This window comes from Podarcis pityusensis (genome assembly GCF_964106645.2).
Source record: "Podarcis pityusensis genome assembly, chromosome: W".
NCBI classification, from domain to species: domain Eukaryota; kingdom Metazoa; phylum Chordata; class Lepidosauria; order Squamata; family Lacertidae; genus Podarcis; species Podarcis pityusensis.
This window is the reverse complement of record NC_138045.1, coordinates 15,733,353-15,759,633: the sequence shown is the minus strand read 5'-3', so window position 1 is coordinate 15,759,633 and position 26,281 is coordinate 15,733,353. Positions and strand designations below refer to the sequence as shown.

At 41.7% G+C, this 26,281-nt stretch overlaps 1 protein-coding gene and 1 pseudogene across 2 annotated transcripts in view; one reads left to right on the top strand and one right to left on the bottom strand.

Annotated features, from left to right (window-relative positions):
* The window catches only part of LOC308467634 (inositol polyphosphate 5-phosphatase OCRL-like), a 56,316-nt pseudogene extending 34,457 nt beyond the window's left edge, over positions 1-21,859 (bottom strand). The window contains exons 1-5 of the transcript in view: positions 21,830-21,859; positions 19,798-19,851; positions 2,483-2,592; positions 888-1,023; positions 292-391 (exon numbers count right to left, since the gene is read on the bottom strand). The product of the transcript in view is annotated as an inositol polyphosphate 5-phosphatase OCRL-like (transcript). The remainder of the gene's footprint in view (positions 1-291; positions 392-887; positions 1,024-2,482; positions 2,593-19,797; positions 19,852-21,829) is intronic.
* LOC308467778 (uncharacterized protein) overlaps positions 1-26,281 on the top strand; it is a 624,927-nt gene that overhangs the window by 360,424 nt on the left and 238,222 nt on the right. The window lies entirely within an intron of this gene.

Below are 26,281 nucleotides of genomic sequence, written 5' to 3'. Positions count from 1 at the left end.
GGATGATGGGAGTTGTAGTCCAGCATCTGGAGGGCACCACGCTGGCTACCCCTGGAGTCTTTGCCTGCGAGGAAGAGGAAGAGGCTGCCGCTCAGTGGAAGGGCATCTGCCTTGCATGCAAAGGTCCCAGGTTCTATCCCCAGCATCTCCAGGTAGGGCTGGGAGAGATCCCCCGGAAATCCTGGGGAACTGCTCAAGACTGAGCTAGATGGGCCAAGGGCTTCTTCCCCCCCTGGTCTTTTTGCAGCAAACCCTCTTTAAGGGGTTGGAGAGGATCCTATTCGTCTTTACCTCACTCCAGGGAGGGAAGGAATTCGTTTTCCATCCTGTCCATCAACTGAACAATATCCTCAAACACTTTCCGGTACCGTCGGTCATCCACAACCTTCACCTATGGGGGGGGGCAGAGCACATTTGTTGGGGCTATGGACTGAAAGGGGGGGGCATGAGTTAAGAGCAGAAAGGCCTGATGCACCCCCCTGTTCCCAGCCCTGAAAGAGGCAAGTACTGTAACTCTGAGAGCTTCCCCAGGATGGCAGCGGCTGTGACTTCCAGACCCAATGGGCTGAAGCCAAATGCTCCAAGCCAAGTACCACAGAAGCTCCATTGCATGAATGGAGCCAACGGTTAAGGTATACAGTTCAGCCCATGTGGTCTGCCATGCCTGCAGGAGCAGTGTGTACTCAGAACAGTGGAGAATGGAAGCCTAGGGATTTAACAGAGCCAAAACCTGCCCACTCCTTGCACCGGAAGTCATTGGCCAAGGAGGAGCTCTGTGGAAAGGGGCCTGGTTGTTGGTCAGGGCCTGCCCAGATTCGAGGAGGTGCCACATAGCAGGCAACTAAAAACCCTGAATAGACAATAGCCCTGACCAGGGCAAGTGTTACCCCTGTGAGGAAGAGGGAGCTGACGGGCTTGTGGTCGCTCCTTTTCAATTCCATGTGACTTCGGTAGCTGAGCTGATTCACGCTGCCTCCTCTCCAGAGGATTGGCTCACACCATGCTGGCACACGGCACTTCCCACTGCAAGGAGACAGGAGAGACACCAGGACTGTTGGACTGGCTGAGGAGACAGGAGAGACACCAGGACTGTTGGACACAAGGCTCACACAGTCAAACTTTGGCTCCACACACGGCCTGTGATCTTGACCATGGTCAAGAGCTGGAGATGATGGGGCTTGGGAGTCCAACTTCTGAAGGGGCGGACCTTGCAGGTGTGCAGGCATTTTGCCTCATGGAGAGAGTTGTCAGGAAATCAAAAGCTGCCTTCTACCAGGTCAGAATGAATTTCTGACCTCCCCCAGTTTTGATTCTTACATTGCAGGGGGTTGGACTAGATGACCCTTGTGATCCCTTCCAACCCCACAATTAATTAATTAAGTCTCCTCTGGCTGGCAGCAGCTCTCTGTGGCCCAATCCTTTTTCAGGTGGAGGTGCCTTTCAACTTGAGACTCTGCATACAAAGCATATGGCACACCACCAAATGATGATCCTTCCCCAAAGCAAGGGGCCCCGTTATTCTTGTTCAGACACTATTTCTTCAGTGATCCAAAAGACCCTTTCTGGCACCTGAAATGCTGCCCAAAGGAGCCTGCCGTTTTCCGGCTTCGTCACTACATGTTCCGCCTGTCCTTTTGATTTCCCCATTACCACAGCAAGAGCAATGAAAGTAGCAGGCCTAGGTGGCTTCTGACAGTTGTCAAGAACCACAAGAATATGCCAAATCATGGATGGTGAGGCTCAATGGCTACTAGCCATAATGGCCACAGAACATACTCCACCAAGAGAAGCAGTATGGCTTGGAGGAGGGGAGCGTGCTGTTGCACTCAGGTCCTGTTTGTGGGCTCCCCAAGAGGCATCTCATTGGCCAATGTGAGAACAGGATGCTGGGCCAGATGGACCAATGGCCTGATCCAGCAGGGCTGCTCTCATGTTCTTATTCCCTGGCAGACTCATCTTGAGAGAGCACCAAGTCTAATTCCCAGACTTCCTTGACACAAACAGGATTCTCCGCTTATACACGCCATGAAACAGAGGATGCTGGTTATCAGGACAAATGTGGGGGAAAGGCTGCTTGTGGAAAAGGAGCCAAAACATTTCCAGAGCAGGGATGGCTTGAGGAAGACAACATATCACAGCCTTGCATTAAACAACTCGCCTAGCAGCCTTTGGCAACCAGGAATTCCATGCAAGCAAAGTGAGCAGGTGAAGGAGAGCTGGATCTCTCTCTTCCTCCGTGGCTTGGTGTCCATTCTGGCTGCAGAGGAAAGGAAGTCCATCCAGCCCTCAACTCTAGCCCTCCTCCAACAGCTTGCTTAGCAGAAAGCCATTTTTAAAATATATGTTTTACTAGCCTGCTCAGGAGGACGGAAAGGCAGGACACTACTAGCGTCTCAGCAGACTAGGATAAACAAACAAGCCTTGCAGAAGAATGATTGAGAGGACTTACTTACAAAGGCTCAACTATCAAGCAGGCGCTTACCTGGAGTCCCAGCGATCTGTTTTAGAGTCGAATTTGTACATCGGGATGAACTTGATCTCTCCCTCTGTGAAATCAGCAAAAGCTGTCTTTTGGGTACGCTGAATGTTTAGCTAAAGCCAAAAAGAAATCGCTGTCAGTGTTTGTAAAAAGCAAAAAAAAGAAGGAAAGGGTTCTGACCTCCCTTTGTCTCTTCAGCCTGGTCCTCGGACCCTTGTCTGCATAAAAGAGTCCACGAGAATATCCTTGCAGAGTTTTATTCTTAAAAGTCTTTGTGCAAAACACGACTGAAGAACTATACACACCAGCACTAACTAACTAACTAACTAACTAACCAACCAACCAACCAACCAACCAACCAACCAACCAACCAACCAACCCAAACACCAGCCTCAGCACAAACTAACATTTCTCACTTTATATATACAACCTGCTGCAGGCCGCTGAGTCATGCTGACCCAGCTTTATTCGCATTAAAGAAACAGCGGCCATTTTAGCCGTGACACCCCTTCTGTTTCTTAAATACGCAAAAAACCACAACAGAAACAATACATACATACATTATATACATAAACCCAGTTTTGTCATCAATTCATTATGACATGTTGCTGGCAAAGGCTTGGTAAACAAATCAGCAATATTATCTTGTGACTGACAATACTCCAGTTTGATTACCCCATTCTGTACACAGTCTCTAACATTCGCATGACGGATAGCAATATGTTTTGATGCGGATTTCATTATTTCCGAGCCCGCTAATGCAATGCACGATTGGCTATCTTCATACACTTGGATAGGCAAATCCACTTTACAATCTAGATCTTTTAGTATCTGTATAAACCACATGATTTCATTGCATGCTAGCGACAGGCTCCCATATTCTGCCTCACAGGATGAGGTCACAACAAATCCTTGTTTCTTTGACCTCCATCCAATTATGAAATGACTGGCAGAATCCGAGACCAGGGAGAAGAGTCGATGGAAGAAGATTGGAAAAAGTTTAAAGACTATTTACAGAAGTATTGCAAAATTAATGAATGTTAGAATGATGTTGGATAGAAACTAAGTGGTCTTTAGCCGAAATGTTACTAGGGAACATGAAAAAATGGTTTATTAATATGTAAAAATCTAAAATTACAATATTTTATGATTAATGATTAGGATATATAAAGAGGGGAGGGATTTGCTGAACTAATAATTGAACTGGAATACAAAAAAGGGAGGTGTGAGGAGGTCCTGGAAATAAGCAAATGAAGGCTAAGTAACGGAAGGAATGAATTGTTTTTAACTATTTTTACTTTGTATTTTCTCTTTTTCTTTTTATGTCTTGTAATATTCTGAAAATCTTAATAAATATCTTATAAAAAAAAAACAATTATGGAATTGGCAAACATCATAACCATTCCACTTGTAGATTTTCTAGTAGCTACACAGCTTCCCCAGTCCGCATCAACAAATACTTCTAGTTTTTCGTCTTGTGTACTAGATATCTTCAAACATACATTTAATGTCCCCTTTAGATATCTGATAAGCCTTTTCAAAGCACACCAATCAGCAGTACTGGGTTTAGATACACGTTGACTCAGAACATTTGTAGCGCATGCAATGTCTGGCCTTGACCACTGGCTTAAATACAACAGTGATCCTATTTTTGAGTGATACAACTCAGGCTGATCAAATTAATCATCACACACTGTCTTTGGGAAATCTGGTGTCACGGGAGTCTGTTTTTTTTTTTTTTGTTTTTTTAAAAAAGATATTTATTAGAGTTTAAGAATTACAAAAAAAAAGAAAAGCAAGCAGTGAACAGTTACAAAACCTCAAAAACAAAAGAAAATACAATAAAACAAAACAACAACAGTACATCAAAACTTTAAAAAAGAAAAAACAGAAACATTTAAAAAACACAAACCTTTAAAAAAATAGAAGAAGAAAAAAACAAAAAAAAACCGTATTTTCATGTCCTTATCTTTCATTTGCTTATTTCCTCGACTTCCTCACACCTCCTTTTTTTGTATTCTAGTTCAATTAATTATTCCAGCAAATCCTTTCCCTCTTTCTCAAATTTAGTTCCATAATTTATCTTAACGCAATTTAACCTTAAGTTTTGCACCTTTACCCATTGTCAATCTATTCATACTTAATTCTTTATAACATTTCTGCTAAAGTCATATAACTTCTTTCCAGCATCATTCTAACATTCATTAATTTTACAATATTTCTGTAGATAGTCTTTGAATTTCTTCCAATCTTCTTCCACCGACTCTTCTCCCTGGTCTCGGATTCTGCCAGTCATTTCTGCCAACTGCATGTAGTCCATCAGCTTCATCTGCCATTCTTCCCGGGTAGGTAGATCTTGTGTCTTCCAGTACTTTGCAATGAGAATTCTTGCTGCTGTCGTAGCATACATTAAAAAAATTCTATCCTTCTTTGGCACCGATTGGCCGACCATGCCCAGGAGAAAGGTCTCTGGTTTCTTCAAGAAGGTATATTTAAATACCTTTTTCATTTCATTATAGATCGTTTCCCAGAAAGCCTTAATCTTTGGGCATGTCCACCAAAGGTGAAAGAATGTACCTTCAGTCTCCTTACATTTCCAACATTTATTATCAGGCAAATGATAGATTTTTGCAAGCTTGACTGGTGTTATGTACCACCTATAAATCATTTTCATTAAGTTCTCTTTTAAGGCATTACATGCCGTAAACTTCATACCTGTGGTCCATAACTGTTCCCAGTCAGCCATCATAATGTTATGTCCCACATCTTGTGCCCATTTAATCAAAGCAGATTTCACTGTTTCATCTTGAGTATTCCATTTCAACAGCAAGTTATACATTCTTGACAAGTTCTTAACTTTAGAGTCTAACAATTCTGTTTCCAATTTTGATTTTTCCACTTGGAAGCCTATTTTTTTATCCACATTATATACCTCCATTATTTGATAATAATGGAGCCAATCTCGCACTTTATTTTTTAGTTTTTCAAAACTCTGCAATTTTAATCTGTCTCCCTCTTGTTCCAAAATTTCACAATACTTCGGCCATTTGTCCTCCATATTGAGTTTTTTCTGAGCCTTTGCTTCCATTGGTGACAGCCATCTTGGGGTTTTGCTTTCTAGCAAATCCTTATATCTTACCCAAACATTAAACAGTGCTTTTCTAACAATATGGTTTTTAAACGCTGTATGTGCTTTAACTTTGTCATACCACAAATATGCATGCCAACCAAATACATTATTGAAACCTTCCAAATCCAACACATCCGTATTTTCAAGAAGCATCCATTCTCTCAGCCAACAAAATGCGGCTGATTCATAATAAAGTTTAAGGTCTGGCAGGGCAAATCCACCTCTTTCTTTAACATCTGTTAATATTTTAAATTTTATACGAGGCTTCTTGCCCTGCCAGACAAATCTAGAGATATCTCTCTGCCACTTCTTGAAACAGTCCATCTTGTCCAAAATTTGCAATGTTTGAAACAAAAATAATATTCTTGGCAATACATTCATTTTAATCACAGCAATTTGACCTAGCAATGATAGCTTCAAATTTGACCATATTTCTAAATCCTTTTTCACTTCCGTCCAACATTTTTCATAGTTATCCTTAAATAAATTCACATTCTTAGCAGTCATATTTACCCCTAAATATTTCACTTTCTTAACCAATGTCAATCCTGTCTCCTTCTGGAACTTGTCTCTCTCAATCTCATTTAGATTTTTCTCTAAAACTTTAGTTTTCGTCTTATTCAACTTAAAACCTGCTACCTGACCAAATTCTTGAATCAATTCTAATACTCTTTTAGTGCTTGATTCTGGCTCCTGTAAAGTCAATACCAAATCATCGGCAAATGCTTTCAACTTATACTGTTTGGTTCCCACTTGGATACCTTTTACCAATTGGTCCCTTCTAATCATATTTAATAAAACCTCCAGGACCGATATAAAAAGCAATGGAGAGATTGGGCAACCTTGTCGTGTTCCTTTCTCAATCTTAAATTCTTCCGTCACTACATTATTCACAATTAATTTAGCCTTTTGTTCTGAGTAGATTGCACCTATACCGTTTCCAACACCTTTACCAACCCCCATCCCCAATAGATTCTTCTTCATAAAACTCCAGGAAATATTGTCAAAGGCTTTCTCCGCGTCCACAAAAATCAGAACTGCTTTAGTATTAATCTTCACTTGTAACTTTTCTAAAATGTTAATTATATTCCTCGTATTATCAGACAAATGTCTGCCCGGGAGAAAACCCGCTTGATCTTTATGAATTTCTTCTGCTAACACCTTTTTTAATCTTTTAGCCAAAATGTCTGCAAAAATTTTATAATCCACGTTAAGCAGTGATATGGGACGGTAGTTCTTAAGTTGCGTCTTTTCAGACTCTGATTTTGGTATAAGTGTAATATATGCTTCCTTCCACGACTCGGGTGCCCTTTTCCCTTCCAATATTTCATTACAGACTTCCTTTAATGGTTATATTAACCATTCTTTCAAAGTTCTGTAATATCTAGAAGTCAGTCCATCCGGTCCTGGAGATTTACCCAATTGCATATTCTGAATGGCCCCTTCTACTTCCTGATCCGTTATTTTGTAATCCAGCATTAATTTATTTTCTTGGGAAATTTTTTGTAGTCCATTTATTTTCAAAAATTTATCAATGTCCATTTCATTCTGCTTTTCCTGTGTATATAGTTGTTTGAAATACCTCTGAAAACACTTTCTAATTTCCACTGGATTCTGTATATTCTTTCCTTCCACTTCCAAATTCGTAATAGTATTTAATTTTTGTCTTTTTTTCAACTGCCAAGCCAACAATTTCCCACACTTATTTGCCAATTCAAATGTCTTTTGTCTCATCTGTTTAATCTTCCATTCTATTTCTGATTCATCATTTTCATATATTGTACTTGATATAACTTTATTTCTTTCAAAATCTCCTGAGACGCTGGTTTCGCCCTCAGTTTCTTCTCTCCTTCCTTTATTTTTTCCAAAATTTTATCTTTTTTCTCATTTTGCATTCTCTTCTTAATTGCGTTCTGTTGTATCAAAAATCCTCTCATGACGGCTTTACTTGCATCCCAGATTACTCTTTTTTCCACTGTAGTGTTCATGTTTATCTCAAAGTAATCTCTCAAAGTTTTTTGGGCCTTTTTAGTAAATTCATCATTCCTGAACAAAGAGTCATTCATCCTCCATCTAAAGGAACCAGTTGGCATTAATTTCATTTCCATCTTCACAGCATTATGATCAGAGCTGGTCTTGGGGCAAATTTCAACTTTGCTAATCTTTGGAGCCAGTCCTCTAGTTACCCAGATTTGGTCAATTCTTGTCCATGTCATTTTAGCCTCAGAGAAGAAAGTTCCCTCTCTTCCCAGAGGGTTCTTCATTCTCCAAATGTCAATTAAGTCCATATTTTCAGTCATGTCAAAAAATGTTTTTGGTAGTCTTCCATCCTTGGTAATTATTTGTCTTTGCGCCTTATCCATGTTTGTGGATACAACACCATTCATATCTCCCATCAGAATCATATTATAGTCCAAATAGTCCATCAAGATTTCATGTAGCTTTTTTAAAGAATTCTGATTTCCCTTCATTTGGTTTCATAGATACCTATTATCAAAAATTTATCTCCTTGTGTTTGGATTTCAATTGCTACAAATCTTCCTTGTTCATCTTTAAAGATAAATTTAGGTGATAGGCTCTCCTTTGCATAAAGAACCACTCCTCTTTTTTTAATTTTATCCAATGAGATAAATTCTTGGCCTAATTTTTTATTACTCAATAATTTCCTGTGTAGCCTTGTCACATGCGTTTCTTGTAGACAAATCAAGTCCAATTGCTCTTTTTTCAATAAATGAAACACTCTTCGCCTTTTTTCCGAACTGTTGAGGCCATTAACATTCCAACTCAAGGCCTGCAGCGCCACCCTGTGGCTACTTTGGTGCTCCCCCAACTGCCCCCAGAGCTTGCTCCTCTTCTGTTGGTGGTAACGCTGGTTCGTTAACAGGGGAGTCCAGTCCAAAAGACAATGCTGAAATGTCCAGGGTACCCTTTCTTGGTGATGCTCTCTCCCGTACTCTTTGCTCCAATCCTCTGTCTGGTGATCCTCTTTCCGGTATTATTGGCTCTTTTCCAATTCCCTTCTGTAGGTCTTCTTCGTGGTTATACAGGAACTTTGTTTTATCTTCTACTGATCTTATCTTTATTTTCCTTCCTTTAAAACTAAAGGATAAGCCTTGAGGAAATTCCCACCGAAAGTTGATTTTGTTCCTTCTCAACAGTTCAACCAGATCTCTGAAGTTAAATCTCAAATCTAAAAGATATTTAGGGATATCTTTAAATATCTCCACTCTAAATTGGTGTATTGCCAAGGCCTCCTCGTAATGCCAACTCAAGATTTTATCCCTCTCTTCTTTGGATCGGAGTGTAATCAAACAGTCTCTTATTCTGTTCTTCTCCTTCTTCCCTCCTCTTCCAAGTCTAAAGGCTCTCACAATTTTAAACTCCTCTTTTTGCAGATCCCGGTTCCAATAGGCTGCAAATTCCTCTGTAAGATAGTCTAGTTCAGGTACTCCCTGAATTCTCAAATTTGTCTGTTTCTCCTTGAGCTCAAACATAGAAAACATCAACTTCTGGTCTTGTACTTGTTTCTGCACATCTGGGACCTCTGTTTCCAGTTGTGCTACCTTCGTTTCAACAGTAACAATCTTTTCCTTAACTTCCTCTGCAGTCTGTCTAGTTGAGTTAGACTCCTTAACTAATGCCTCTATAGCTTCTGTATTAGAATTAACCTTTTGTTCCAAGCTTTTTATGCTTTGTGTATTTTGGTCCAATTTTTGTGAGTTTTGGTCCAATTTTTTATTCATTTGTTCCAAGGAATTGTTAATTTTACTCAAAACAAGTGCCCAATCTTCTTCCGAAAGCATTCCTCCTTTTGGTTTAGTATACATTGACGCAGCTGCAGAGGAAGCAGGAGGGCCAGATGTAGAAGCTCTCCAAAAAGACTTCCCAGACCTTGTTGTCTTTTCTTGTAAAGAAGGATCTATTTTTTCTTTCCCATCTGCCATAACACTCAAGGCCCTCAAGGTCAGGTACAGTCCCAGAGTTTTATCTTTAAGACTGGAAAATTCCACGGCTTGTAGCAGTTTCAAAGTCCTCCTCTAGAGGGAAATAGTTATTGTTTATCTTGTATTAGTCCAAAGTATCCTTTTTTTTTTTTTTTTTGAATTGCAATAGCAAGTTGCGCCAATATAATTAGTATCAAGCCTTAACTTTAGTTCAGAAAGAAATAGTTGAAACTTTTAAACCAGGAGAAAATAGTTGAAACAATGTTTCACTCACTGACAGTCAAATAGTCTATTCACAGTCAATGCGGAGCTCCGTAGTGCAGCGATTTTTTTAAAAAAATGATATTTATTAAAGTTTCAAAGAAAAGATTACATAGATAAAAAGAAAAAAGAAAAAGAAATAAAAAAGAAAAAATACAAAATACAAAATACAGGAAAAAGATAAAAAAAACACTTAAAAAAAAACACATCGATCTTTCCATAACTTACATTTCATTTCCTTACTTCCCTGACCTCCTCACACCTCCCTTTTTTGTATTCCAGTTCTATTAGTTAATTCAGCAATTCCTTTCCCTCTTTGTTTTTGTCTTAATCCTTTAACTTAATATATTATAACTTTGGATTCTCATCTGTTAACAATCCATTTTTACATACACCTTAACATTGCTGCTAAGACCACTTAATTTCTTTCTGACATCATTCTAACATTCATTAATTTTGCAGTATTTCTGTAAATAGTCTTTAAATTTCTTCCAATCTTCTTCCACCGACTCTTCTCCCTGGTCTCGGATTCTGTCAGTCATTTCCGCCAGTTCCACGTAGTGCAGCGATTTTAATGGCTGCCGTTCCCAGGTTCCGAGTGGTGAAAAGTTTGTTGGCTTGGCAAATGAAAAAAAGACAAAAATTAAATACAGTTACAAATTTAGAAGTGGAAGGAAGGAATATACGGAACCCAGCTGAGATTAGAAATTGTTTCCAGAGGTACTTTAAACAACTATATACACAAGGGCCACTGAAAGAAACTGATCTAGATCGATTTTTGAAAACAAATGGATTACAAAAAATCTCTCAAGAAAGTAAATTAATGTTGAACTATAAAATAACTGAACAAGAGATAGAAGGTGCCATTCAAAATATGCAATTGGGTAAATCTCCAGGACCGGATGGACTGACTTCTAGATATTACAGATCCTTGAAAGAATGGCTAGTACAACCTTTGAAAGAGGTCTGTAATGAAATAATGGAGGGGGAAAGGGCACCAGAGTCGTGGAAAGAAGCATATATTACACTTGTACCGAAAACAGAGACTGAAAAGACGCAGCTTAAGAACTACCGCCCCATATCATTACTTAATGTGGATTACAAAATTTTTGCAGACATTTTGGCCAAGAGATTGAAAAAAGTGTTGATGGAAGAGATTCATAAAGACCAAGCGGGCTTTCTCCCGGGAAGACACTTATCTGACAATTTGAGGAATATAATTGATATTTTGGAAAAACTAGAAGTGAACATAAATACTAAAGCAGTTTTGATATTTGTGGACGCGGATAAAGCTTTTGACAACATTTCTTGGAGTTTTATGAAGAAGAACCTACAGGGTATGGGGGTAGGCCAAGGCTTTGAAAACGGTATAAGTGCAATTTATTCCGAACAAAAGGCTAAATTAATTGTAAATAATGTGGTGACGGAAGAATTTAAGATAGAAAAAGGGACACGACAAGGCTGCCCAATTTCCCCATTGCTTTTTATTTCGGTCCTGGAGGTTTTGCTGAACATGATTAGAAGGGACCAGTTGGTTAAAGGTATACAGGTTGGAGCCAAACAGTACAAATTGAGAGCATTTGCAGATGACTTAGTACTGACGTTACAAGAGCCAGAATCTAGTACCAAAAGGGTTTTAGAATTGATCCAAGAATTTGGTCAAGTTGCAGGGTTTAAATTGAATAAGTTAAAGACCAAGGTTTTAGAGAAAAATTTAACACCAATGGAGAGAGAGGGGTTTCAGAATGAGACAGGTTTAACAGTGGTTAAGAAAGTTAAATACTTAGGGATTAACATGACAGCAAAAAATGGGAATTTATTTAAAGATAACTACGAAAAATGTTGGGCTGAAGTGAAAAAAGATTTAGAAATCTGGTCAAATTTGAAGCTTCCACTGCTGGGCCGTATTGCTGCGGTAAAAATGAATGTATTGCCTAGAATGTTGTTTTTGTTTCAAACATTGCAAATTGTGGACAAAATGGACTGTTTCAAGAGGTGGCAGAGAGATATTTCTAGATTTGTCTGGCAGGGCAAGAAGCCCAGAATAAAATTTAAAATACTAACAGGTGCAAAGGAAAGAGGTGGATTTGCCCTGCCAGACCTTAAACTTTATTATGAATCAGCAGCTTTTTGCTGGTTGAAAGAATGGCTGCTTCTTGAAAACACTGACATTTTGGATCTAGAAGGTTTTAACAATGTATTTGGATGGCATGCATATCTGTGGTATGATAAGGTCAATGCACACAAAGCATTTAAAAATCATATTGTCAGGAAAGCATTGTTTAATGTTTGGATAAGATATAAGGACTTATTGGAAAATAAAACCCCAAGGTGGCTGTCACCGATGGAAGCGAAAGCTCTGAAAAAGCTCAATATGGAGGTCAAATGGCCGAAATATTGGGAAATTTTAGAACAAGATGGAGATAGATTGAAACTGCAGAGTTTTGAAAAACTAAAAAATAAAGTGCGAGACTGGCTTCATTATTATCAGATAATGGAGGCATACAATTTGGACAAGAAAATTGGCTTCCAGGTGGAAAAATCAAAATTAGAAACAGAACTGTTAGAACCCAAAACTAAGAATTTGTCAAGAATGTATAACTTGCTGCTGAAATGGAATACCCAGGATGAAACGGTGAAATCTGCTATGATTAAATGGGCACAGGATGTTGTACATAATATTATGTTTGCAGACTGGGAACAGTTATGGACCACAGGTATGAAGTTTACGGCATGTAATGCCCTAAGAGAGAATATTATGAAAATGATATACAGGTGGTACATAACCCCAGTCAAGCTTGCAAAAATTTATCATTTGCCCGATAATAAATGTTGGAAATGTAAAGAAACTGAAGGTACATTCTTTCACCTTTGGTGGACGTGCCCAAGGATTAAGGTTTTCTGGGAGATGATTTATAATGAATTTAAAAAGGTATTTAAATATACCTTTCTGAAGAAACCAGAGGCCTTCCTCCTGGGCATAGTCGACCAATCGGTGTTAAAGAAGGACAGAACTTTCTTTATGTATGCTACAACAGCAGCAAGAATACTTATTGCAAAGCATTGGAAGACACAAGATCTACCCACACTGGAGGAATGGCAGATGAAAATGATGGACTATATGGAATTGGCGGAAATGACTGGCAGAATCCGAGACCAGGGAGAAGAGTCGGTGGAAGAAGATTGGAAGAAATTTAAAGACTATCTACAGAAATATTGTAAAATTAATGAATGTTAGAATGATGCTGGATTGAAGTTAAGTGGTTTCTAGCTGTAATGGTATAAAAGAATATGGAAAAATTGGTTTTTAATATCTAAAAATTTAATGTTATAATATATCAGGATTAAAGATCAGGATTAAAAAGGAGGAAAAGGAATTGCTGGATTAATAAATTGAATTGGAATACAAAAGAGGGAGGTATGAGGAGGTCTGGGAAACAAGTAAATGTAAAAGAAGTGATGAAAAGATGGAATTGTTTTTAATTGGTTTTTCTTTTTTGTATTTTGTATTTTTTCTTTTTACTGTTAATTTTCTTTTTAATGTAATCTTTTCCTTTTGAAATTTTAATAAATATCATTTTTAAAAAAAGAAAAGAAAAGTTAACTTTTCCCTCTTTTTCTGCAGGCAAATAATGTCCAAGAATCCTCCCCCTTTTCCCCTGCTTCCAAGGGGGGGTTCGCTATTTTTATACTGGAAATTTAAACATTAAACACAGTCTTTCAGGCTTTAGTTTAAACCTCTTTGCTTCCAACTATTTACAAAAAGAGGAAGGCGGACTTCCTGTTTTACACCTCCCCCGTTCGTAGCCTAATTCAGCTTTTAAAGTTCCAATTTCTTCACTTTACTCACAGGTAATTACTTTAAATCCGAATGTCCACAGGAAAAAGTCAGCGCTCTCCGGCAATGGCTGTGCGGCTTCACTCCGTGAAAGTAGCAGTCAGTTCGCAGCACCGCGCCGCTCACCCCACTTCGCGCCGGAGCCCCTCAATGGGATTCCCCACGAGTAGGGGAGGCACTCTTGGTGCCCTGCCGAACCCCCACGTTCCCAGGCTTCCTCCACCTGGGATTTCTAGCGGGTCCCCACCTTCGCCGCGGCGGGCGACCCAGTTTTCACGGAGCCGGTTCCTCCGCTTAGAGAAACTCCGCCATTCGCCGCTGGCGCTAACCCGGAAGTGTCACGGGAGTCTGAACTGGCTTGCAGTTTTCCATGCCAAACTGCTCTATCAAATGAAGAATTTTCTCTTTCTGGCTTAATAGGAAGCTTCCATCAGCTTCCTGCCTTACTTCTACTCCCAAGTAATTGCTTACAGGCCCTAAGGCTTTAAGCTTAAACCTTTTTCCCAGTTGACTTGTGAGCTTCTGGATCTCATCTGTGGAACTCCCTGCTACAAGCAAATCATCAACAAAGACTAAGAGCATTAGATATTTGTTGCCTGTCCCCTTGGTGTACAGGCATGGATCAGCCACACTCCTTTTAAAACCAAGTTTTACAAGGGCTTCATTTAAACACTGGTTCCAACACCTTCCACTTTGTTTGAGACCATAAACAGCTTTTTTCAAACGCCAGACTGCACCATTCCCCTCTTCAAACCCAGGGGGTTGTCTCATTAACACTTCATGGTCTAAATTTGCATGCAGATATGCAGCATCAACATCAAAATGGTGCACTGCTAGTTGTCTTACAGCAGCAATGGAAAGCATTAAACGAAAAGTTTCACTCTTTACAGTGGGAGAAAACACTTCATCATAACTCTCCCCTTTAATCTGAGTGAACCCTCTGGCTACTAATCTGGCTCGAAAACGTGGTTCCCCAGATGCAAGGGTTTTTCTTTTGTAAACCCACTTGCATGACACCACTCTGCCACTAGGTGGCGGCATTATAACCTCAAACACTTTGTTACGTTTAAAAGAGTCAATTTCTTCTTTCATGGCTTGTTGCCACAAAGCACGTTCTCCAGGGGGTAAGTCTAAGACTTCATTATAACTTTGTGGTTCCACACAACTCACATTGCATACTCTCACTCCTCCTAGGGTCAAACGCTGAGGAGGTACACCCTTGTTTAAACGCTGGGAGCGCCTAGGCACAACTACTTCTTCTCCCCCCCCCCCTTATCTCTGGCTCTTCTTCCTCTTCCTCTAGAGAAGTATTATCTATTGCCACATCCTTCGGGGAAATCTGTGCCTCCTCCTCATCCTGCTCCTGTGTTGCCAATGGCGTAGAAGAAGCCTCTTCTCTTACCTGCAGGGGCAGTAGGCAATCTGGGTTGGCATGGATCGCAGTCCATCTGTCCTGGTCAGCAAAGTCTGCGCTTCGTGACAGAACCACGCGTCCTGGGCGTAAATTGAAACGCCACCCTTTCCCATAGGACTGATATCCCACAAAGCGCAGTTTCTGCGCTCTAGTGCCCCCTTTCTGGCGCTGAGCTTTGGGGATATTTACATGTGCCCAAGCACCCCAGTTATGGAGCATTGTCCACTCTGGTTCTTTCCCAAACAACACACGATAAGGAATATCTTTTATAGAGCTTGACCAGGTTCTATTAATCAAAAAGTTTGCTGTCAGAAAAGCCTCGCCCCACAGTCTATGGTTGTGACCCAATCCTGCATCCACTAGCAGGCAGTCCTTTACTGACTGTATTACAGCCCCACGTCTTTCACACAGACCATTTTCAGCAGGGCTATAAGGGTTAGTCAAACGGTGAGTGATCCCCTTACGTCGCAACCATGTCCCAAATTGTTTGTTCAGAAATTCTCCGCCCCTATCTGTTTGCAACTGCACAACAGGGCGAGCGAAGAGCTTTTCAGCTTGGGCAACCCATTCTCTGAATGTGGGGAAACACTCAGATTTCTGCTTTAACAAAAACAACCAACTAAAACGTGATTTGTCATCTATTACCAGAAATGCATATCTGGCGCCCCCGTCAGTCTTTTGTGGAAAAGGGCCTATCACGTCACAATGGACAAGTTCTAAAACCTCTTTAGATACTCTGTCACTTTTAGAAGCCACAGGCTTCCTCTTAGATTTGGCCATTTTACATACATTGCAATCTAGGAAACAGTTACAGCTATTTACTTTTAGGTTCTTGCACACCTTTTGCATCTCTGAAAACACATGGAAATTGGCGTGACCCAGTTTTCTGTGCAGTTCATGTACACACCCCTTATGAACTGGCAAATTATCCTGAACCACCTGGGCTGCTTTAACAGGCTTGTCCTGCATTACATATAACCCATTTTCCAACTTTGCATGGCCACATACCTGAGTTCCACTCTTTATCAGACAGCCATCCTGTGTGAAGTTAACACTATACCCTACATTAATCAAACAGCTTACAGACAGCAAACAATAGTCCAAACTGCTGACAAACAGGGTCTCTGGTAGAGTAGTGTTCAAGCACTGCAGGAAACATGTTCCCTGGCCATCAATCTTGCTTCTACGACCATCAGCAAGATAGATTGAGTCTTTTCCATCGGCTGGCTTCTCCAGGGTCTTAAAGTCCTCCCGACTATTGCAGATAATCCTGCTACTCCCAGAGTCCAGCAACCATGTTCCTCGAGGTATCTTTCTCTCCTCTCGAGAAAATGCAGACACAAACTGAGCAGAACGCGTGTTCTTCTTCCCTGAAGAGAACCCCTTCTGCTTACGTTTCTGCGTCGATTGCTGTCTCTGCTCCACGTCGTCTCCTGGAAGTCTTGCCCTGCATTGACATTGGAGATGCCCGGGTTGGTTGCATCTATAGCACCTCCTCACCGCCATGGCCAAGTCCAAACCTTGGCGTTGCTCCATTGGCAGATTCTGCTGCTCGCTGCCTCGTCTGTAACTCCTCAATTCTTGGGGTTCAGCCTGTCTATCTGACCTTCTTTCTGCTTCTTCAGTCAATCTTCCAACCTCATACTCAAGGGTCAGATCTCGGGGACGCATACTCTCCATGCTGTTAATCAGAGGCAACCAGCTTTCAGGCAAACTTGAAAGGATAATGTAGGTTTGGTCAGTCTCATCATAACGCTTACCTCTCTGTTGTAGTTGAAGAAACAGAGATTTCAGCGTTTGAAGATGAGTTTCCAAACTCTCACCTTCTTTCATAACAGTCCTGAACAGCCTTCTGGTCAGAGAAATTATACTTCCAGCAGTTTCTCTGACATGCATTACCCTTAATAAATTCCAGCACTCAAACGCTGTGCTGGCATTTGCTACATGCAATAACTGAGAGTTGCTCAAACACAGCATAATTTGGGCACGAGCCCTTTCATCCAGCCGTTTTTCCTCAGCAGAGTCAGTCCTCAAAACCTCAGTTTCAACACAGTCCCATAGTCCATCTCTCCTTAACAACTGCTGCATTCTAATTGACCAACTCAGCCAGTTGCTCTCTGAGAGAAGTTCAAAAGGGATGCCTCCCCCAATATTTACAACTTGGGAAGACTGGAAATCTTCCATCTCTGCTGGTGCTTGCTGAGCCCCTTCTGTGGGGTCTCCAGCAAGCTCTCCTGACTCTCTCTTTAGAGTCTGACTGGATGGTCCTGGCTGGCACTCACCGGCTACTAGCTGCTGCCTCTGTTGACCCTCAGGTCCTGCCTGGCCCTGCAACTGGTGTACCCGCTCTGTGAGTCGCCTACTGTGGTCCTCCAGTAGTTCAAACTGTTCCAGTAGCTGACGCTGAGTGCTTTCCAGATCCTCAGATCCTAGCCGCTCCAGCGTCGCTGCAGGCAGTTACAGCTTGCCACCAACTGCTCCAACGCACAGCCACTGGCTTCGTACACCTCCAGGACTCACCAGCTCCCTGCTGAGATGCTGTCAGTCGTTTTGCACTCTGCACATGCTCAGAAACACTAGGCCCATAACCTGTAAGTGTTTGTAAAAAGCAAAAAAAAGAAGGAAAGGGTTCTGACCTCCCTTTGTCTCTTCAGCCTGGTCCTTGGACCCTTGTCTGCATAAAAGAGTCCACGAGAATATCCTTGCAGAGTTTTATTCTTAAAAGTCTTTGTGCAAAACACGACTGAATAACTATACACACCAGCACTAACCAACCAACCAACCAACCCAAACACCAGCCTCAGTCTCAGACTAACATTTCTCACTATATATACACAACCTGCTGCAAGCCGCTGAGTCATGCTGACCCAGCTTTATTCGCATTAAAGAAACAGCGGCCATTTTAGCCGTGACAGAGAAGCAAAAGACCCCCTGTTGCCTGACAATGGAGTCTATTAACAGCCACTGTTGTGCTGGAAGACCAAGGTGAAGTACTAGTAGGTTAAAGGTAAAGGTAAAGGGACCCCTGACCATTAGGTCCAGTCGTGACCGACTCTGGGGTTGCGGCGCTCATCTCGCGTTATTGGCTGAGGGAGCTGGCGTACAGCTTCCGGGTCATGTGGCCAGCATGACTAAGCCGCTTCTGGTCAACAAGAACAGCACACAGAAACAGCGTTTACCTTCCCGCCGGAGCGGTACCTATTTATCTACTTGCACTTTGACGTGCTTTCGAACTGCTAGGTTGGCAGGAGCAGGGACAGAGCAAGGGGAGCTCACCCTGTTGCGGGGATTCGAACCTCTGACCTTCTGATCGTCAAGCCCTAGGCTCTGTGGTTTAACCCACAGCGCCACCCGCGTCCCTACTAGTAGGTTAGCCAAGTGCAAAAAAAGGGGTATACCTGCTGAAATCCTATCTTATACACAATTATTAAAGGTACAGGATGTTTGTGCTTTTTTGCCCCATGTCATCTTAAATTACTTTGCTGCATCACACAACAGGAAAATCCTCTAACTCAGGAGCAGCAGACACGTGGCCCTCACAATGCTGCAGAACTACAATTCCCATCATCCCTGATTACTGGCCATGATGGCTGGAGCCAACAGGAACTGCAGCTCAGTAACATCTGGCAGACCACAGGTTAGCTATACCTCCAATAGACAATGTTATATGTACCAATAATCCATACAAACTTTTAACAACCACCAGAATACACCCCAACACTATGAGCAACTGCAAAACCATCCTTTTGCATCCTACGTTGGCTCCCAGGACGTTTCTGAGCACAATTCTCGGTGTTGGCGCCAACCTTTAAAGCCCTAATTGGCCTCAGCCCTGAAAGAGTGTCTCCATCCCCATTGTTCAGCCCAGGCATCAGGGTCCAGCACCGAGGGCCTTCTGGCGGTTTCCTCACTGTGAGAAGCGAAGTTACAGGGAACCAGGCAGAGGGCCTTCTGAGTAGTGGCACCTGCCCTGTGGGACACCCTCCCATCAGATGTCAAGGAGATAAGTAACTATACAGCCTTTAGGGAAGTTTTTAATGTTTTATTATGGTTTTGAATATGTTGGAAGTCTGAGGCTGCCCCCCCCCTTGCCTTCCTTGCAGCATCCTTCTCAAAGGGCTAAGGCATGACTAAGCTCACAGAGTTTAAATCCACCGTAAGGTGCAGCAATCAGGCCTCTGTTTCAACACAAAATACCAATGATCCTTATGGCAAGTGGGAGAAAGGTCATCAACATGATGAACACACAAACCTTGGAGAGAAAAATGTAAAACAAAAAGCACCAGCAATTTAATTGGACTTAATGGAAGTATCTGCTGATAAGAACATGTGAGCAACGCAGATTTTCCAGACAGATGTAAAACCTAGAGCAGGAAACCTTAGACCTTTAGATATTGCTGGACAGCAGCTATGCTGGGGCTGATGGGAGTCCAACAACATCTGGAGCGTGTGCTGAGCTAGGAAAGCCCTTTAACTGGGAAATTGTAGAGCAGTCCTACTTATTCCAAGGCAACCCTCCAACTTAATTGGGACTTGCTTCTAATTCAGGTTGCACAAACCTGCAACCTTAAAAAGCATTTGTAGAAGTCGCAATCATCCTATGTTATAGCTACACTTTGCTCCTAACTGTCTGAAAGTGGTTTCTCTAGCCTAGGCTGGGGTATCCCAGACAAAGGAAATAAACAGGGCAATATCCTAAACCACCACATATAACACAAAGATGTCTCTCACCTGGTCGTAGGTCAGAAGTCTCTGAAGCTCATTTTTAGTGATCAGATGACAATGCTGGAAAAAAGCAAAGAAACCACAGCTACAGGCTAGCTCACGGGGTCGGGGGTCGGGGGTCAGCCTGCTGCCACTTCCTGCAATATGTAGTAAGACTGATAACTAGGATTGGGCAGTATGATCATATTAGGCTAGTACTCTGTGAACTAGACTGGCTCTTGAACTGCTTCCAGGCCCAATTCAGAGTATCCCACTTGGCCTTTAAAGTGTTTCAAGGTTTGGGAAAAGGGTACCAGAAGAAGGCCCACTTATTTTTGCACTGCCTCTCCACTGACTAGAATCTTTAGCAGGGGCAGCCCTTTCCCAGGGAACTCCTGCTCTTTCAAGTATGGCAGGGCCTTTTCAGTCATGGCACCCGAACTTTCAAAATAATCTCCCAAAGAGGTTCACCTGGCCCCTGCTTTGATGTCCTTTCAGCAAAGACTTTTAGAATTTCCCCTGGTTCTTGAATTCATGGGCAGGGCTCTTGTGGCCCTCCAAACCCTGCTGTAGTACACAGGAACATAAGGAGCTACCTTATATTGAGGCAGACCATTGACCCATCAAGCTCAGGACGGACTGCATGGACTGGCAGCAGCTTTCAGGCAGAGATCATGCCCAGCCCTATCTGCACACACTGGTGACTGAGCCGAGAACCTTCTCCATGCAAAATGGCCGCTCTGCTTTCGCGTTACTGCCCTTAACAAACTGCAACTCCCACCCCGATCACTGGAGAAGTTGCCCACATTTGCTATAATCTAATCTAATACATCTCTGCCACTCGGTTTATGTTGCTCTCTACTGGCTGCTCTAGTAGAAACCTTAGTGGTGCAGCTGCAGCAGCAGGGATCGCCGACACTGCACCCTCCTGGTGTTGCTGAAGTGGAACTCTCATGAGCCCCAGTCAGCAAGGCCAATTCTTAGCGATTATGGGAATTTTGGTCTATCAACATTTGGAGAGCACAATGCTGCCTGCCATAAAGAAGGCTGATCACCGAAGAATTGATGTTTTTGAATTCTGGTGCCGGAGGAGACTCTTGAGAGTCCCATAGACTGCAAGAAGATCAAACCTCTCCATTCTGAAGGAAATCAGCCCTGAGTGCTCACTGGAAGGACAGATCCTGAAGCTGAGGCTCCAAGACTTTGGCCACCTCATGAGAAGAGAAGACTCCCTGGAAAAGACTCTGATGTTGGGAAAGATGGAGGGCACAAGGAGAAGGGGACGACAGAGGACGAGATGGTTGGACCGTGTACTCGAAGCTACCAGCATGAGTTTGACCAAACTGCGGGAGACAGTGGAAGACAGGAGGGCCTGGCGTGCTCTGGTCCAGGGGGTCACGAAGAGTCGTACACGACTAAACGACTAAACAACAACAAATGCTGCCTACTCTGAGCTACACACAGGCAGGAAAGTTACAGAAACATGACTCAATTTGCTTCTACAGATAGCGGAGACCAGCAAGTTACATCAGCCAAGGCTCTCTCCCTCCAAGCCCTCGAAACGCACGGGAGGTGGGAATAGCTTTTCAAAAGGAGAACTTCCTGAACCTTTTGAAACCTTTCTCAACCAAGAGTAACAATAACACAATAAAGATTCAGCCCAATACTCATGTGGCAAATGTGAACTCAGCAATTGCGCCTTCATGCCCTTTTGCAATTCTTTGTTCACTTGCACACAGACACTTTTGTTCCATGCTCCTGCAGAAACAGCAGTCTTGTGCGTTATCCCTTTCTTATCCAGGAAATCCTGAAAATCCTGCAAAAGAAAAACTGGCTTTTCATCTGTGAAAAGACAATCAATGTTAGCATCATGAACATTCTTAACCTTGTCACAAAACTCTTTAAACCTTTCTAAGGCTTCTTGTGGTTTGTGCAATATGTATATCCACACATAATGAGAGAAATAATCCACACACACAAGATAATATCTTGCATTGCCTCTAGATGGTGCTAGAGGACCAATCACATCAGCATACACTCGCTGAAAAGCTTTAGTTACTTTCGTCGTCTTCTGGATGTCCTTCGTCATGCCTGCAAGAGAAATCATGTTAGACTCAGATGCATTACAATTTATGCAATCACTTTGATCAAAAGTCAACAAATACAGTCCATCTTTCTCTCTGGCAGAAAGATACAGCTCTCCATCTTTGAAGATTTTGCAGCTTTCTCTATCATAGGACAAAATCAGTCTTTTCTTTGTGATCTGTGAAACACTCAGCAGATTGAACTTTAAATCAGGAACCAAATACACATTGTTAATAGTCAAGTTCAGACTCTCAAGATACACAGTTCCAAACCCGGTCGCTTCAAGCTCCTGGCCATTGGCCTGTTTCACAGTGAAGCTTTGCATCTTAAACGTTGAAAACAGTTCTCGGCGCGACGTCATGTCTTGCGTGCAACCCGTGTCAAGAACAAAAGCGTTCTCCGTTGAAAATTCAGCTTTTGTTGACAGCAATGCCTTTGCAGGCTTCACCTGGGACTTGGTACGACTTTTGCCTGATGCCTCAGGCTTTGCAGAGCTCCCTTTAGCTCCTTTCTGTTGACGTGACTTCTTACAATTCTGCTGAAGATGCCCAGTCTGTCCACAATTGTCACAACGGACAACGTTCAAAGCAACAGCCTGTTCTTCACTAGCAATAGCAGTGGGGGTGTCAGAACTCCGAGCTTCTCTCCCCCTGTCTTTGACATCTATTTCAGCAAGTCTGTCTCTCTCATTCAAAACCACAGCACAAATTCTTTCCACCGTAAGATCTGCGGCAGGTAGAGAACCCAGCTGACTTGCAACGGTTTTATAAGTCCGATTAAGGCTGTTAATAATCATGAAGCAGAATATCTCTTCCTGTAGAGGGAAATTGCGTTGCGCCATCTGCTGGCGTAAGAATTTCATCTCTGTCAGATGCGCTTGCATATCTCCATCAGGCGCTAGCTTTAGATTGGTCAGCTTTTCAAAATGCAGGAACGCTGAAGAACCAGCATCTCTTTGATGTATTCTACGCAGCGTTTGCCAAATCTCACACGCATATTCCAAATCCTGAATATGCACAAGTTGATCATCAGAGACACACAGAATTATGGCCGTCCTGGCTCTCACATTCTGTGAATTCCAACTTGGCGTTGGAGCAGCAGGGATGGGATTATCAATCACCCCAAAAATCCTCTGATTCTGAAGCAGGGCTTTCATCTTTACAGACCATGAGGAATAATTGTCATTAGTCAGTGGAGGTGGGTAAGGTAAGCCCCCCCCCTTCTTGGTATCCATTTTGAATCCAAGCCTTAGCTCTCACTCTCGAGCCTGTAAAATCCAAGAGTCTATTGGGTTGTTTACTGCCTTGCACCTGGCAGCTAAACGCAGGCTGCTTCGGAAAATCCCTCCAAGAGCAGTGAGATAATAGACAAAACACCAGTGTTTTTCCAGCCTCTCACAGTCCCAGCCTCACTTGGCTTGTAATTTTCCACTTAGAAGAAGCTGAAAAGCATACACGTCTCGTTGCTTAGCAACTGGACTTGGCTGACTGGCTATAGCAAAGCTTATCAAGCCTCAGGAATGCGAAATATGCAGGCTGTTTCTCCATGCTGTTTTCATCCAAAAGCAGACAGTCAGTGAACCGAAGAATGCTTCAATTCGCGTTCACTCTCACAGCCATAAAATGACCATACCTTGAGGGAATCCGTTGCTCGTTTTATCAGCAAAAACGCCTCCTCCGGTGCTCAGCCGTCCTTTGTAGCTTTCCATCCGCTCGCTACCACATTCTTTCTTTATCTCCTTGCAGAGGATGAAGTACGATCCATCAACCTTTTTGCTGCTTTCATGGATCAATGCCATCGGCTCCGTGCTACCAGATGTCGGAATTCAAGCCTATATCAGTAGTAACTGGCAACTCTCCAGGCACCCGGCTTGATCTCCTGTTGACCTCCCTGTCTGCATTCCCCAGCAAGATCCAGGCAAGGTCGCGATAGGCGATTCTTCTCAGCGTGAGAAGAACACACCCCCTCTTTCTTGCCCCCCCGACAGGGGAAAGAGATAGACAGAAACGTATTTACATGCCTTTATTTCTGTCTTTGCAGTGTTACAAAAACATGACTGCTCTCTTCAAGCTCTAGCAGTCGAGTGACAAACACTTCCTGTACTTCCTGTACAGGAACAATAGGAAGAGCTCATATTACACTCTGAGCTAATTCCGGTGTACTGCCCTGTGAATTGACTGTCCCTCTGTTTCCCACGGACAGTCCCAACATTCCCATCATGTTTACTTTTCTTTATTTTTTTTAAAGTGATATTTATTAAAGTTTCCATAAAAAATTAAACATAGAACATAAAAAAGAAATACACAATTCAAAAAATACACAATACATAATCCAAAAAAGAAAAAAAAGAACAAAAGGCAAAAGGCAAAAAAGAAAAAAAAACAGTTAAAAACAATATCACCTTTTCATCTCCATTTTTAAATTTACTTATTTTCTGGACCTCCTCATACCTCCCTCTTTTGTATTCCAGTTCAAATTGTTTCTCCAGCAATTTCTTTCCCTCTTTTTTAATCCCAATCTTTAGTCTTTAGTTATATAATATAACATTAAAATTTTACCTCTTAAAAACCAAATTTCCATTTCCTTAAACTTTTTTAATCCTAATCCTTAATCTTAATCTATCTATAACTTTAAATCCTGTACAGCTGGAAGCCACTTGTTTTCAATCCAACATCACTCTAACATTCTTTAATTTTGCAATGTTTCTGCAGATAGTCTTTGAATTTCTTCCAATCTTCCTCCACCGACTCTTCTCCCTGGTCACGGATTCTACCAGTCATTTCCTCCAATTCCATATAGTCCATCAGTTTCATCTGCCATTCCTCCAGTGTGGGAAGCTCTTGTGTCTTCCAATACTTTGCAATGAGTATTCTTGCTGCTGTTGTTGCGTACATAAAGAAAGTTCTATCCTTTTTTATCACCATTTGGCCGACTATGCCCAGGAGAAAGGCCTCTGGTTTCTTGGGGAAGGTATATTTAAATACCTTTTTTAATTCATTATATATCATTTCCCAGAAAACCTTAATCCTTGGGCACGTCCACCAAAGGTGAAAAAATGTACCTTCAGTTTCTTTACATTTCCAACATTTATTATCGGGCAAATGATAGATTTTTGCAAGCTTGACTGGAGTTATGTACCACCTGTATATCATTTTCATAATATTCTCTCTTAAGGCATTACATGCCGTAAATTTCATACCTGTGGTCCATAACTGTTCCCAGTCAGTGAACATAATGTTATGTCCAACGTCTTGTGCCCATTTAATCATAGCAGATTTCACCGTTTCATCCTGAGTATTCCATTTCAACAGCAAGTTATACATTCTTGACAAATTCTTTGTTTTGGATTCTAACAGTTCAGTTTCTAATTTTGATTTTTCCACCTGGAAGCCAATTTTCTTGTCCAATTTAAATGCCTCCATTATCTGAAAATAATGAAGCCAGTCTCGCACTTTGTTTTTTAGTTTTTCAAAGCTCTGAAATTTCAGTCTATCTCCATCTTGTTCCAAAATTTCCCAATATTTCGGCCATTTGACCTCCATATTGAGCTTTTTCAAAGCTTTCGCTTCCATTGGTGACAGCCACCTTGGGGTTTTGTTTTCTAATAAATCCTTGTATCTTATCCATACATTAAACAACGCTTTCCTGACAATGTGGTTTTTAAATGCTTTATGTGCTTTGACCTTATCATACCATAGATATGCATGCCATCCAAATACATTGTTAAAACCTTCTAGGTCCAAAATGTCAGTGTTTTCAAGGAGTAGCCATTCTTTCAACCAGCAAAAAGCTGCTGATTCATAGTAAAGTTTGAGGTCTGGCAGGGCAAATCCACCTCTTTCCTTTGCATCTGTTAGTATTTTAAATTTTATTCTGGGCTTCTTGCCCTGCCAGACAAATCTGGAAATATCTTTCTGCCACCTCTTGAAACAATCCATTTTGTCAACGATCTGCAAAGTTTGAAACAAAAACAACATTCTAGGCAATACATTCATTTTTATCGCAGCAATACGGCCTAGCAGTGAAAGCTTCAAATTTGACCAAATTTCTAAATCTTTTTTCACTTCAGACCAACATTTTTCATAGTTATCTTTAAATAAGTTCCCATTTTTTGCTGTCATGTTAATCCCCAGGTATTTAACTTTCTTAACCACTGTTAAACCTGTCTCATTCTGAAACCTCTCTCTTTCAATCGGTGTTAAATTTTTCTCTAAAACCTTAGTTTTTAACTTGTTCAATTTAAATCCTGCCACTTGACCAAATTCTTGAATCAGTTCTAAAACCCTTATAGTACTGGATTCTGGCTCCTGTAACGTCAATACTAAGTCATCTGCAAATGCTCTCAATTTGTACTGTTTAGCTCCGACCTGTATACCTTTAACCAACCGGTCCCTTCTAATCATATTCAGTAAAACCTCCAGGACCG